At 37.4% G+C, this 14,259-nt stretch overlaps 1 long non-coding RNA gene across 2 annotated transcripts in view; it reads right to left on the reverse strand.

The window, feature by feature from the left end:
* Window positions 1-2,457: 2,457 nt before the first annotated feature.
* LOC112132334 (uncharacterized) overlaps window positions 2,458-14,259 on the reverse strand; it is a 128,858-nt gene continuing 117,056 nt past the window's right edge. Inside the window, exons 3-5 of one of the 2 annotated variants that reach the window (XR_010136115.1) lie at window positions 8,969-9,009; window positions 6,909-6,962; window positions 2,458-5,027 (exon numbers count right to left, since the gene is read on the reverse strand). This is a non-coding gene — a long non-coding RNA (uncharacterized LOC112132334). Of the gene's footprint in view, window positions 5,028-5,110; window positions 6,963-8,968; window positions 9,010-14,259 lie in introns of those variants that run through there. The other variant, XR_002914145.3, reaches the window with a different exon arrangement.

The following is a 14,259-nucleotide window of genomic DNA, read 5'->3' on the forward strand; positions in this document are numbered from 1 at the left end:
TTATTATTATTATACTTTAAGTTTTAGGGTACATGTGCACAATGTGCAGGTTTGTTACATATGTATACATGTGCCATGCTGGTGTGCTGCACCCATTAACTCGTCATTTAGCATTAGGTATATCTCCTAATGCTATCCCTCCCCCCTCCCCCCACCCCACCACAGTCCCCAGAGTGTGATGTTCCCCTTCCTGTGTCCATGTGTTCTCATTGTTCAATTCCCACCTATGAGTGAGAACATGCGGTGTTTGGTTTTTTGTCCTTGCGATAGTTTACTGAGAATGATGATTTCCAATTTCATCCATGTCCCTACAAAGGACATGAACTCATCATTTTTCTAATGTTATCTTTTTCAAGTCCTTCTCACCTCTAGAAAAAATGAAAATAATAAAGTGGGTAGTTATCTTTGTAGTTAGTTTTTATACTTTACACAAATATGTCTGTATACAATATTTAGCATCAGTGTTTCCCTTATATAAATAATGTTTTGTGTATCTTCTTTTTAACTCAGAATCGTGATTTTGAGATCTATCCATATTGCTACTTATAAACCTAATAAATTTATTTAAATAGCCATATGGTCTTATGTAAGTTCTTATTTGTTTACATCTAATAATGCAAATTTAAATAGTTCCCAATTTGTCACACATGCTAATGATGCCAAAATAAATATCTTTGTTCATGTTTCTTCAGTTATTTGTTCAATATTTGTTCTAACTTAAATTTTTTTAAATGAAATATCTGGGCCTTTGTATATGTACACTTTTTTGTTTAGCCAGATGTAATCCCCCAAAACTGTATGCACCAATTTAAACTTCTACCAGCAGTATATGAGAGTGCCATTTGCCTTATACTTTATGTTGTCAGGTTTTATTTATGTTTTACTCTGCCCTTCTGAGCCTAGAACAGTGTCAGGGAATAGTAGGCCTTCAGCAAATACTTGTTACCTGTAGCAACTCTAGTCTGAGGCTTGGACATTTGAATATGGACACATTTTGCAAGCATAGACACATGACCTCTTTGTCCTATGTGATCCTTGCAACAGACTAGCAGGCTGTCTCTCATGCAGACCCCACAGAGTATAAAATAAACCCAGAAGCCCATTTGGGTTTATTCCATTCCAAGAAGCACTTTGTGCTCCACATTCTGTAAGTACAGTAGTTCTGTACTTCTGTTCTTCTTTTGATTGTCCACATCCTTAGCCTCCAAGACAGCCATCCTGTCACCATGGAGGTCCCCATTACCATAGCACTGAGACAAGTGCAGCTGAAATGCTTCATCCTGGACATCAGCTGCCAGAACTCTCTTCTGCAGACTTTACTGTGGGATGCATAGCTATGCAGTGACAGACCACTGTCTGCATTCAATTACACTGCTGCAAAGCTAATGTGATTGTTTCAAGACCCTACAAATTACCAGATGTCGACAATCAGCTCAAATGTGTTTCCCTGTTCCTATAAGCTGAGGAAAAATTTAAAAGTTGAGGGCGAGAGTGGTATCTCCTTGATGCCTCAAATATGTATTTTCTCATTTCAAGGGAGTTTTGGACGTGTGTTTAAGAAAACATGATGATAGTACTGTCATAAGCCAGCTTGGCTTAAATACCCATGACAGAATAAGCTTGCAATCGTGCACACTTTATGGCAGAAAATGTGCATTAGAGATATAAATGAGCAGTGTTGAATGATATACACTAGGTATTCTTATTAATTAAGTGAAATTATGGGTCTATAATCACAAAGATTATAAGAAATCTTTGTGATTTTCTTATACGATAAAACACATATATGCAATAAAAGCCAATAAAATATAGCTACAAAGCATGTAGGACAATTGGAAAATACTGTTAAAAATCATTTAAAACACGAATATGGTCATATTCCACAGAAGAACTGAGGCATGAAGTGTGAAAGTCATTTAACAAGACAGTTCAGTAGACAGACCAGAACCCAGTTGCCCTGCCCAAACATAATCTTTGACTACTCCACCATTTCTGTTTCTAGAAACAGAATGTTCTGGTGCTCATTTCTGCTGAGCTCTAGCCTCTTGATAAAGTCCAGAAAAAACACAGAGTTCACAGAATTTGCAAGCTGACCCAACGATTTGCATATTATGAGTAGTTTCTGATATTTCTCTCGTAGCTACTTTCCTAGGATGTTTAGTGAATGAGACAATCTCTAGATTTCAGAAATTTCTAAATTAGGGCCTTATTTTTGTTTAAGTTTCAAATGTGTTTCTCCCGCATGATAGAAGTGGGTATGTTTATTCAGCCCTCTTTTCTCCAAATCTTCTGAAAATGCAGTGAGTTTTAAGTACCAGAATGTCAATTTTAGCTCTGTGCACACGGCATTCAAAGCATCAAAGCTAATAATGTTTGGTTTAATTATTATCCTAGAATATTTACAAATAATTTACCATTCTTTCTCAAAATAAAAGTCTTTCAAGGAAAGCAAATCTGCGGTGGCTCCATGTTTACTTTCTTACTATTATTACGTACAAGTATTTTGTATCCCAAATATACATTAATAGAGTGTGTAAAATATACAGTTCCTTTTGGAGCAAGAATTAGAGAAAGTGCTAAGTTTGGGTTTATGCACTTCGTGAGTCCTTTGAGTTTTGCAGTAGGCATTTGTATGATGGTTAATATTGAGTGACATCTTGACTGGATTGCAGGATGCAAAGTATTGTTCCTGGGTGTTTCTGTGAGGGTGTTGCCAAAGGCAATTAACATTTGAGTCAGTGGACTGGGAGAGTCAGACCCACCCCTAGTCTTGGTGGGCACTATCTAATCCACTGTCAGCTTGGCTAGAATAAAGCAGGCAGAGGAAGTTGGAAGGACTAGAATTGCTGAGTCTTCCGGCCTTCATCTTTCTCCCGTGCTGGATGCTTCCTGCCCTCGAACATCAGATTCCAAGTTCTTCAGCTTTTGATTCTTGGACTTACATCAGTGATTTGCCAGGGGCTCTCAGGCCTTCAGCCACAGACTGAAGGCTACACTATCAGCTTCCCTACTTTTGAGGTTTTGGGACTCAGACTGGCTTCCTTGCTCCTCAGCTTACAGATGGCCTATTATGGGACTTCACTTTATGATCATGTGAATCAATTCTCCTAATAAACTCTCTTAAAAAATACATATATTCTATTAGTTCTGTCCCTTTAGAGAACTCTGACTAATACAACTGGTAAGAAAACACCTTTTGCCAGAGAGTTATCACAAAGACAGATAATCTGGGTGTGTAACACAAAAACATTGATATGATAAAACACATGCCAAAAATGGCAAACTTGTTATAATGCAATAAATAAATTTTATTTAACAAAAGCAAACAAAAAATGAAAAGGAACAAATATAACCCCAAGCTGGGAAAACTCATTTTAAGCTTTCAAACACTTATTTGATATTATCTTTCCAAGAATAATGGATCAAAAGTAATCACATTCCTTTTCCTTTACATACTTTTGCTCAGAGAAACCAGATGCAGAATGCAAATTTGCCTCCCTGCCAAACTGTCAAGTTTGTTTAATATTTAAGTTTCATATGACATAAATGAAAGAAGCAAAAGTATTGTTAGTGCTGAGAGTTCTGAATTTGAGTCATTTTTAACTGATCACTGTATGTTCTAAAAATAGAAATGAATCTCCATCTTCCCCAGCTCGTTTGAGTGTTTCCTACTACAATTCCAGTGGTGATAAAAAGTGGAGTGGTCTTCTAAGTGTGGGCCTGCATTCATGATTTATGTAAATTGCAAGTGGTGAAGTTTTTCATGATTGAAACATATTCATGTATTCTGGAAGAATGTTTTTCATGAATAAACATTGAAAAGCTTTCAAAAAGATGAAAAAAGATAGATCATTCATCAATTTGAATTAGATTGATCTTGTTCATATCAATCATGGTTATAGTCAAAAATCATGCTATCTAAGATTTATTAAGTATTTACTTATTTACTCTGTGCTAAGCACTGATCTAATCTCCTTATCTACATGTATTCATTTAACCTTTACGACGCTTTGATGTAAACACTATTTTCATCTTCATTTTAAAGAGAAAGAAACTGAGGCACAGAGAAATTAAGTAATTTGACTGATTTCATGTGAATCATGAATTGAGTAACCTTTTCATCTCCCTTCCTCCTGAGATCCACTAAAATGGTAGTGAAAAGCTGTATTATTTAGAAATAATAATTATCATTTGTTTGCAATGATAAATTATTTTATGAACAAGTAATACAGGTTTGTATTATTTACAAATTTCATGCCCTGCCATGAGCATGCTTTCCTCTAAATGGACTATATCAAACTGCCATGTTGACTTTGGACTTGGCCATGTGACTTTCTTTGGCCTATAGGACATGGGTGAAAATTTTAATGCCAAGTTCCAAGCAGAAACTTTAAATGGGTTTGTGTGGTTTGACACTATCGCTCCTGTGTTCCTGTTCTCTGCTCTAAGAACAGCACGTCCCAGGCAGGAGCGGATCCTTCACCCTTGAAGCCACAATGAGAAGACATAAGGAGGCAGCCAAGCCCAGCACTGTCAAGCAGGGCAGCCGCTGACCCAGAGCCCTCACACAACGTAAGTGGGAAATAAATCTACGTTGTAAGCCACTGAGTTAATGTAGTTGGTGGTTACAGCAGCAAAAACAAACTGAAAAACAACAATAAAGGAAAAAAAATGCTATAAATCCACAATAATAAAAAGAGCCACAGACAGGCTATCTGAGGTTAAAAAGACTCAAAAACTTCTGAGGGATGGAAGGTTCTTGGAGGAGTACTGACTGGAACAGTTTAAGTGAAACCACAGCTTAAGAAACACACAGGGATGCTGCCACTAGGTTGGGAGAAACCTAGATTGGATCTTGGACCTAGAAAACTATAAGCTCAAAACTTATGAAGCAACTAATTTCACCTTCCAGTCATCACATTACACCTACATTATCTGGTTAAGAAGCCACACTTAGTGCACGATGCTCATGTTTCTTTATTGTCCCATTGTCATCTACCAGGAGATACTAAGCTTTTGATTAAAACCTGCAAGAGAAGAAAGACAAAGACCAATATTATCATGGATAAAACATAACTTTGTAGGAGAAGGAGATATTCATAAACACAAACATATTTTAAAATATTTCAAATTACAATTTTCTAGAGCTATTTGAGAAGAGACTACATAAATATAAATAAGAAAGCAAAAGAGTGTCAAGGAAAAAGAAAAATCAGAAACTAAGAAAGAGGTCTTGGAAATTCAAAATATTGTTCCCAGCATTGGGGATACCGAGTTTGATTACTTGATTACCCAGGAAACAATGGATATATCTATTAAGAAGGTTTGTCTTTTGTAATGTAATTGAGAAATAACTCATGGGTGGTACTTCGAGACTATGAATAGCGGGCTCTGTTTCACAGCCACCTTTCATTCAGTCAACACTAGCATTCATTGACAATCCTTACCTGCCAGTCATCCCATTGAGGGTAGTGAAATGATATTTTCAAATGTTGTCTTTCCTTTTACATTTATTGTCTGACATTGTCTCTATCTTTCTTCAGGTATCATTACAGATTCACGGGTCTTTATGAACTTTTAGTCAATGTCTTGTTATCCACTGTTATCATCTTTATTGTAGATACACAAATGTGTATCTTAAATGTGGCCTCTGGGAGCCCCTACGAACTGGCTGTTACACATGACATGTCTTAAGAATATGAGAACACATTACATCACTAGAAAAATAAATGTAACATACAGAAACCTAGGTACACCATTGTGAAATAAGAATGCCAAAAGTAAAGAGAATCTAAAACCTTCCAGATTTAAAACTAGCAGCAAGCAAATAAATGAACAACAATACAGAAAAACAGTTTTTCTATCAGGTAATGGAATGTAGACATTTTATTAGTAATATTTGAGGAAAATTTCTGAGAGAAAAATATTTTTAATCTTTAATTTTTGGCCAGGCACGGTGGCTCTTGCCTGTAATCCCAGCACTTTGGGAAGCCAAGGTGGGTGGATCACCTGAAGTCAGGAGTTTTGAGACCAGCCTGGCCAACATGGTGAAACCCTGTCTCTACTAAAAATTCAAAAAAAAAAAAAAATAGCCAGGTGTGGTGGTGTGCACCTGTAATCCCAGGTACTGGGGAGGCTAAGGCAGGAGAATCACATGAATCTGGGAGGTGGAGATTGCAGTGAACCAAGACCGCACTATTGCACTCCAGCCTGGCCAACAAGAGTGAAACTCCATCTCAAAAAAAAGAAAAAAAAAAACTTTTTATCTAAAAAAAAAAGTGTTACCTATCCAAACTATGAATAAAATGTGAAGGTAAAATATACATGTGTTCACTATTCAAAGACTGAGAATATTTACCCTGAAAACACCCTTTCTCAGGAAGTTACATCAGGTTGTACACCCGTAAATAATTAGAAAATAAACCAAGAAGACAGAAAGTGGTATCTAGGATGTGGTTGTGCCCAAGAAGGGAAGCAAAGACACAAAATCTTAGCCCATCAGTAGTGCTCCAGGGCAGAAGCACAATGTATCCAGGGTGGAGCTGGGGCGTTGGAGCCTTTCCTCAGGCAGAAATCTGGGGAAAGGGAGCAGATTCATGGCTTGAGTTGCCATAATAAAATACGAAAGACAGGGTGGCTCAAACAACACAGATGCATTTCTCAGTTTTGGAGGCTTGAAGTACACAATCAAGGTGCCAACAAATGCAGTTACTGGAGAGGTTTCTCTTCCTGGCTTTTAGACGGCACCTTTCTTGCTGTGTCCTTAAATGAACTCTTCTCTGTTCATGCGTGGGGCAGGGGTGGGAGCAGAGAGAGAGAGGCACAGATCCCTAGAGTCTCTTCCTCTTCTTACGTACACCAGCCCTAGGAATCTAAGGCCCCATCTATAGGATCTCGTCAATCTTTACCTCTGTATAAGCCCGATCTCCAAACGCAGTCGTATTGGGGGTTAGGGTTTCAACCTATGGATTTGGAGAGGACACAATTTAGTACTTAAAAGCGAGGTTTTAGAAATGTGATATTATCCTTGAAAAGTTGTATAATAATACTAGTTTAAACATACCAAAGATGAAGTATGTACTAGGCATACATATGTGTGTGTGTGTGTGTGTACCAGGCATATATTTATGTGCCTGGTACACACTGAATCCTTTATATATAGCTAGATATAGATATAGATAGGTAGATATAGATATAGATAGGTAGATATATACCATATATAATTTTATATATATATAGCTAACAGCTATATATATACCATATATACCTATATATTAACACATTTAATTCTATGAAGTCAATTACTACTGTAATTGTTGCTTTTATTTTGCAAATGATTAAATTAAGAAATGAAAAATGAAATTGGTAGTCCAAGTTCACACAGCTAGTTTCTGGTACAGCTGTAGTTCAACCTAGGCAGCTTGACTTTTTTTTTTTTTTTTTTTTGAGACGGAGTTTCACTCTGTCACCCAGGCTGGAGTGCAGTGGTGTGATATCGGCTCACTGCAAGCTCTGCCTCCCGGGTTCATGCCATTCTCCGGAGTAGCTGGGACTACAAGCGCCCGCCACCACGCCCGGCTAACATGCCCGGCTAATTTTTTGTATTTTTAGTAGAGATGGGGTTTCACCGTGTTAGCCAGGATGGTCTCGATCTCCTGACCTTGTGATCCACCTACCTCGGCCTCCCAAAGTGCTGGGATTACAGGCGTGAGCCACCGCGCCCAGCCGGCAGCTTGACTCTTAACCAGGCAATGCACTCATAAAGGCATTATACTGAAAGACCTGTAGAACATAGCAGAATGCATTAAGAAATACAGTGAAAGATCAATTATAAATCCAGGGAAAATAAAATGAAATGTAAACATAGTATATTATTTGGTTCTATAGCAAGTGACTCATTATGATCACCATAATTAAAATACCACTTATGAAATTTCAAGTTTTTAAATCAAGCTAATAGACATAGCATAAAAGGCTTAAAGATGTTTAACAGGATACAAACTTGATCACCCTTGGCAATTTAAAAGTAAAATACTGGCCAGGCGCAGTGGTTCACGCCTATAATCCCAGCACTTTCAGAGGCTGAAGTTTGAGGATTGCTTGAGGCCACAAGTTTGAGACCAGCTTGGGCAACACAGTGAAACCACGTACCTACAAAAAAATAAAAAATAAAAAATTAGCCAGCTGTGGTGGTGCCACCTATAATCCCAGCTACTCAGGAGGCTGAGGTAGGAGAATTCCTTGTTGCCCAGGAGTTTGAGGCTACAGTGAGCTGTACACTGCACTGCAGCCTGGGCCAGAGTGAGATTGTGTCTCGAAAAAAAAAGCAAAATGCAGACAGAGGATTTAGAAGAATTTAAAAGAAGGTCAAGGATGTTAACAGTTGTCATCTTATGAAGTGAAGTGTCTGGGGAAAATCTTAGTGGAACAGGAAATAAAGATATAATATCAAGATATAATAATTGTTCTGGGTTAAATTGTGCCACCTCCCAAAATATATGCTAGAGTCCTAGCCCCCAGTACCTTGGAATATGACCTTCTTTGGAGACAGGGTCTTTGTAGGGGTAATCAGGTTAAAATGAGGCCATTCAGGGGATGGGGGTGGGCAATACAAACCCGTGTCTTTATAAGAGAGGGAAAGTAGGACACAGATGCATGCACGGAGGGAAGATGCTGTGAGTAGATGGTCATCTGTAAGCCAAAGAGAGAGAGGCCTGGGGCAGATCTTTCTCTTAGAGCCCTCAGAAGGAACTAACCCTCCTTGATACCTTGATTCTGGACTTCTGGTCCTCAGAACTCTAAGACAATATTTTTTTTCCTGCTGAAGCCACCCAATTTGTAGAACTTTGTTATGGCAGCCCTAGAAAACTAATACAAGCATATTTCTTAATGTTACAAATCTATCAAATAGAGAACCAGGGAATAGTGTTATTTCTAAATTGGGAAAAGGAGGAAGTGCTACACTTACTCAATCATCTTTCATCAAAGCAGGAACCCAGGAGATGACATCTAAAATTAATAGATAAACACGCATTATTAAATGTGAGATGGGACTTTCTGAATTATTAGAGACAGATTCAATTAATTTCCTCTGGAGACAGGACTGGAGGGGGGAAAGAATGAGGCAGCTTGTCAATGAAAGTTTTTTTCTATTAACAGATTTTTAAATCACAGCATATATTACTTTGGCTAATTTTTAAAATGGATTAAAAACAATATTCATTTCAGGGTTTTGGAAGGTCAACATTTTAGATCAAAACCTGTATAATCAACTATCAGTTTTTGTAAAACAGATCTCTTTACCATGTGCAAAGGTAAGTTATAGCTGTCAGTTGATTCCAGCTGAAACCTCTCAGAGAGTCAGCAGATGATAAAGATTGCCCCTAAATCAGGGGCAAATTCCAGGCAAGTGAGGCTCTGTAAGTCCCATAGATCTTTAAAATGAATAGTTAGAAATATTGTTGACTGTTTTAGATGTTTAATTGTAATAAGAGCAGAAATAGTGTCAAGCTTGCAATATGCTGATGCTATTAAGACAGAAGAAAATAAAACAACCTTGGGAGGCTTGCATGGGGCATGAGGTGTACTATTATATAAGGTAAGGTGACAGGAGGAGCTAGCTTCATTTTATTCCACTCTATAATTTAATCATATGTGACTAGAGTTCCCATCGACAGTAGGAATACAGTCTGAAGGATTAATGGGGTCAACGTTCAAAGATAAATGGAGTCATGTCAAAAGGACACAGGAGCTCCCACTGGCCAAATGGGGGAATATATGGGCATCAAGTAGAATGACAGTGATAGATTACAACACACATAATTTTGAAAACCCACGAATGCATTGTTATAATCAGAACAAAGGGAGGGTAGAAAGAGAAAAAGAAAAGAATGTTCTTCTTTACAGAATAATATTAAAAGGTTTATCTTGTTTTTAAATAGACGAATGTGAAAATGATTGCCTTCTCTTAAATAGGAAAACAACAATTATAAATATATCAATTCTTCAAATCCTTATTATGTCAATGTATGAAGAGAATGTAATTAAATACACATAACAAATTAAATACATAAGGGATTTAGCAACATGATATTGACATTTATCTAGAAAAATAAGCTGGTAAGAATTACCTAAAAAATTCTAAGTGAGAGAGAGGGAGGTACATAGTTAGTATTATGTAGTAACTATTATTCAAACGGATTAGAAAACTGCAGAAATTAAAATTTAGATAGTTTTACAGAAATACACAGAACAATCAATGAAGCAAAATTGAGTATAGAAGTGCATCTGGGATGTTGTGCATGTTTAAGTTTGCATTTAAAAATCAATGGAGGAAATAGATCGTTAAATAAGAGAAGCTGGAACAACATCTAGCTATTTAGGACTAAAGGATGAGCAAGAGAAGGAGGAGAAGGAAGAGGAGGAGGAGGAGCAACATTAGCAGCAGCTGGATTTCTTACCTCATGTCTTATTTCCAAATATACTCTAAATTATTCTAAGATTTAAACGTATAAAATGTAACTAAATAACCCATAAAAATAGTGGAGAAAAGTATCAATATATATCTTAAAAGATTGAGTGGAGAAATGTACTAACTAGAGTTCTTATTTTCAAGTAATAACAATAAAAAAAAACCTGGTCATCCAAAGCTATAAAATAATGTATGAAAACACAGAGAATCATTGGGTGAGCTAGACAAGCAGGCTTGGAAAATGAGCAGGAACAAAGGAAGACTAGGCAGACAAAGCACCGCCACATTCATGCCACAGAACCAGTCTGTGAGTCACAATTGTTGTCACCCTGAGCCAGGAATGTTTGCATCACCTTGCTATAGGCACTGGCCATGGACTCTCGTCCCATCAGCACCATTGCCACCAGAGATCCTAAGCTAAGAATGTTGCTGCCGCTGCTGCTCCCATAGGTCTGTGTGTTTACTTCACTGGCTTCTAATGCAAAGTTCTGGGTGGGAGACTCAAATGGACTGAATCTAGATCATATACCAGCACTGTGGCTGCAAGAGAAACTGAAAAAGCAAGTATCTAGTCCTTAGATCTTCAGATTAGGAAGTGGACTCTTAGCTGGGCCTGTCAATGGAGCTTTTATGGTCAGTAATTATCAAGCATAAGAAGGGGGTTCAGATTCTGGGTAGTCCCTGAACTACAAGTATCTGTATAGGAAGTACACAAAGCCCATAGTCATATAGGAAAAGATTATTTCATTTATATAAAAAATGTTCAAAGTTGTGGGGGGAAATCAAAATTAAAAAAGAAAGTGCATGCAAGAGCTCTTTCTAACACACATAAAAAGTACATGTATTTATATAATACAGGAATCAATCCTACAAATGTGTAATTGCACGTGTATGTATACACATGCCTCCAACAGAAAATTGGGCAAAGCAGATATTTCAGAAAAATAAATATAAATGACCGCTCAGGATAAGAATAGAAAACATGATGTCTTCTAATTCAAGAAATGCAGGTTAAAATTAGATTTTTTTTTTTTTAGTAGAGACATAGTCTTGCTCAGGATGACTTAGAACTTCTTGCTTCAAGAGATCCTCCAGCCTTGGACTTCTAAAGTGCTGGGATTACAGGCATGTGCTACTGTGCCTGGCCCAGATTTAAATTTTTTACTAAAATTAAGAATGGCAAAGGATAGAGGGAAATAATGTCTCCACATAGCAGCCACTTAAAATGGGTGAATATGTAATATGTAAATACTATACCAATAAAGTTGATTTCTTTAAAGTTGCTTCTTAAGAAATGCTTGAAACACTCTAGTGTCTTCTTCTTGATCCTCAATCCAATTCCCCTTCCAGAGTCTGTGATTTTTCTTGTGCAAAATCACAAGCTCTGGCTCCCACAGCACTCCAGCCTCACATCATATCACCTTCCATTCCACCCATTTTGTTTGATTCTTTCACACTTGCCACCTTTTCTTCCAGCACTGATATGTGTCATCATCTGTGCAACTTTTAAAAAAAAATCATTAAGTAACAGAATGGCCAAAATTTGGGCAGAACAGGTATACATGAGTAATGGTAATGGATGTAGCTTCTTCTGCTGCTGGTTAAGCTATTGTCAGTGACAAAGTCAGATCAATCCTCCCCTCTCCAGCAGCCACCCTACAATATGCCTGCTGTAAAACAAGGGTGGGAAGGGATTTTAGAGAGACAAGCACAATGTTCACGCACAAACCCATTGTTTGGAGCAGCACTTCACAGAGTATGTTGCCCCCAAATATGAGGCTTCTAAAGTGTTCCACAAGGAGAATGTTTATGAGATAAAAAGTTCTGAGAAAATTTCATATCTTCTCTTTGGAAATTCACAGTAGCACATTTGACAACCTGCTTCATAACAGCCTATTTATCTGTACTTAAAATAGTATTGTCTAACAGTACCTAACTATGCAGACTTTTAAAATAATGCATAATGCCCCATGACAACAATAATGAATTAGAGGAATATAAGAATCACTGTTCTCCCCCTTCTCTGAGAACCTCTTTCAACAGCTGTAATGGCATTATAAGAGCCACTTTTGGAGTTAATAGTGAATGTGCCTGGTTTCTTGACTCATCAGTTCATGCATTTACTAAGACAGCATCACTGCGTTTTTAGAAGGTCATATTCTAGCAGAAGAGGCAGACATATATAAAACTAGCAATACACAATGAATGCCTGTAAAGTAAGTGCATGCAAGGAATTCTAGAAGCACAGGGGAGGGAGAAATTAACTCCACTGAACTTGAAGGAGCTGGTTGAGGGAAGCAAGTGGAGCAATCTTCACAATTACAGAAGAGCTCAATTATAATTGACCTTAAAGGATAGTCAAGAATGGCACAGATGGAAAGGCCATCCCAAGCATATGAAATAGCATGTACAAAAACATAGAGAAGTATCAAGAGATGTGACCCAAGGTTATGAGATAAAGAATTAAGAGAGAATTTGCATGGCATCCAAAGATACTGAAAAGAACAATCCAGGTCAAGCTGTCTAGGGAATAGTTTAGCCTCTAGACAAGTAGTTCTCAAGTTGGAATATGCATGAGAATCATCTGAATAACTTGTTAAAATACAGATTTTCTGGGTCCTAATATATGGATCCAGACTAGGTCTGGTGTAGGGCCTGAGAAATTGCATTTCTAAAGAGATGCTGATGCCCCTGGTCTGGAACCTCATTTTGAGAACTACTGCTGTATGCATTTGCAATGTTCTAAAAAATGGTACTCCAGGGGGTAAGACAGAAAGACGTTTGTTTTTGAAAGGTCACTCTTGTGGTAGATTGTGTGAAGGATGCAATAATTGTAGTAAGTAAAGAGAAGAATTTCAAGGCTTTTGACAATGGTCCAAATGAGAGATAATTAGGATCTGAACCAGGTCTGTTCTTTAGTGGGGGTATAACAGAGGATATGTTTTTGATACATATGGGAGGGAATACAGCTGTGGAGGCCATGATGATCATCTTGACGTGAAAGTGAGAGAAAGAATGAAGTGGAAAATAACCCCAGATTTCTAGGTTCCCATGTCTGGGTGAATTCTATCACCCTTAGCCAGAAGAGATAAAGTAACTGATGATATAGATAGATGGATGGATGAATAGATAGATAGATAGATAGATAGATAGATAGATAGATAGATAGATAGATCGTACATACATACTAGATAAATGGATGGCTGAATAGACAGATATAGATAGTCAGATATAATGAAGAGACACTAAAAGTTTAGCTGTGCATATTTTGAGCTTAGGGTATTTTTGGATTAATCCCTACTTGACTGTGATATTATTTGAGTCAGTCTGTCTAGGCTTTTGGCATCAAAGGATCAAAGTATTGTGAATTACAAATTGTGCATGTTCCATGAATGACCTGGAAAATCAGCTTTAAGTTGAAAAACTGGAATAATTTGAATCCTTACCTATACTACACCCATAGAAGACAGCTCTCATTATCTCTGCTAAGCCTTAACAGAGCCTCAGATTCTTCTCCAGCCAGCCCTCCAGAGGCACCCTCTGTTTACAGCTGGCAGATAATTGAAAATCATTTGCTAAACTTGATCTATAGCCAAACTCCATTTGCCTCATAAAGTTATCCTCTGAGTAGTGTCTTCATATAATTTGTCATTCAATCTAGGACATTGCAAAAATGAAATGTGACATTATTAAGAATATACTAGAACAAAAGGAATGAATCAGGGCTCTCACAAGCAAGCAAATGAGAATATTAGATCGTCCAACCTCTGAACACCAAGAAATTATAA

Source organism: Pongo abelii, chromosome 11, assembly GCF_028885655.2.
Source record: "Pongo abelii isolate AG06213 chromosome 11, NHGRI_mPonAbe1-v2.0_pri, whole genome shotgun sequence".
Lineage (NCBI taxonomy): Eukaryota > Metazoa > Chordata > Mammalia > Primates > Hominidae > Pongo > Pongo abelii.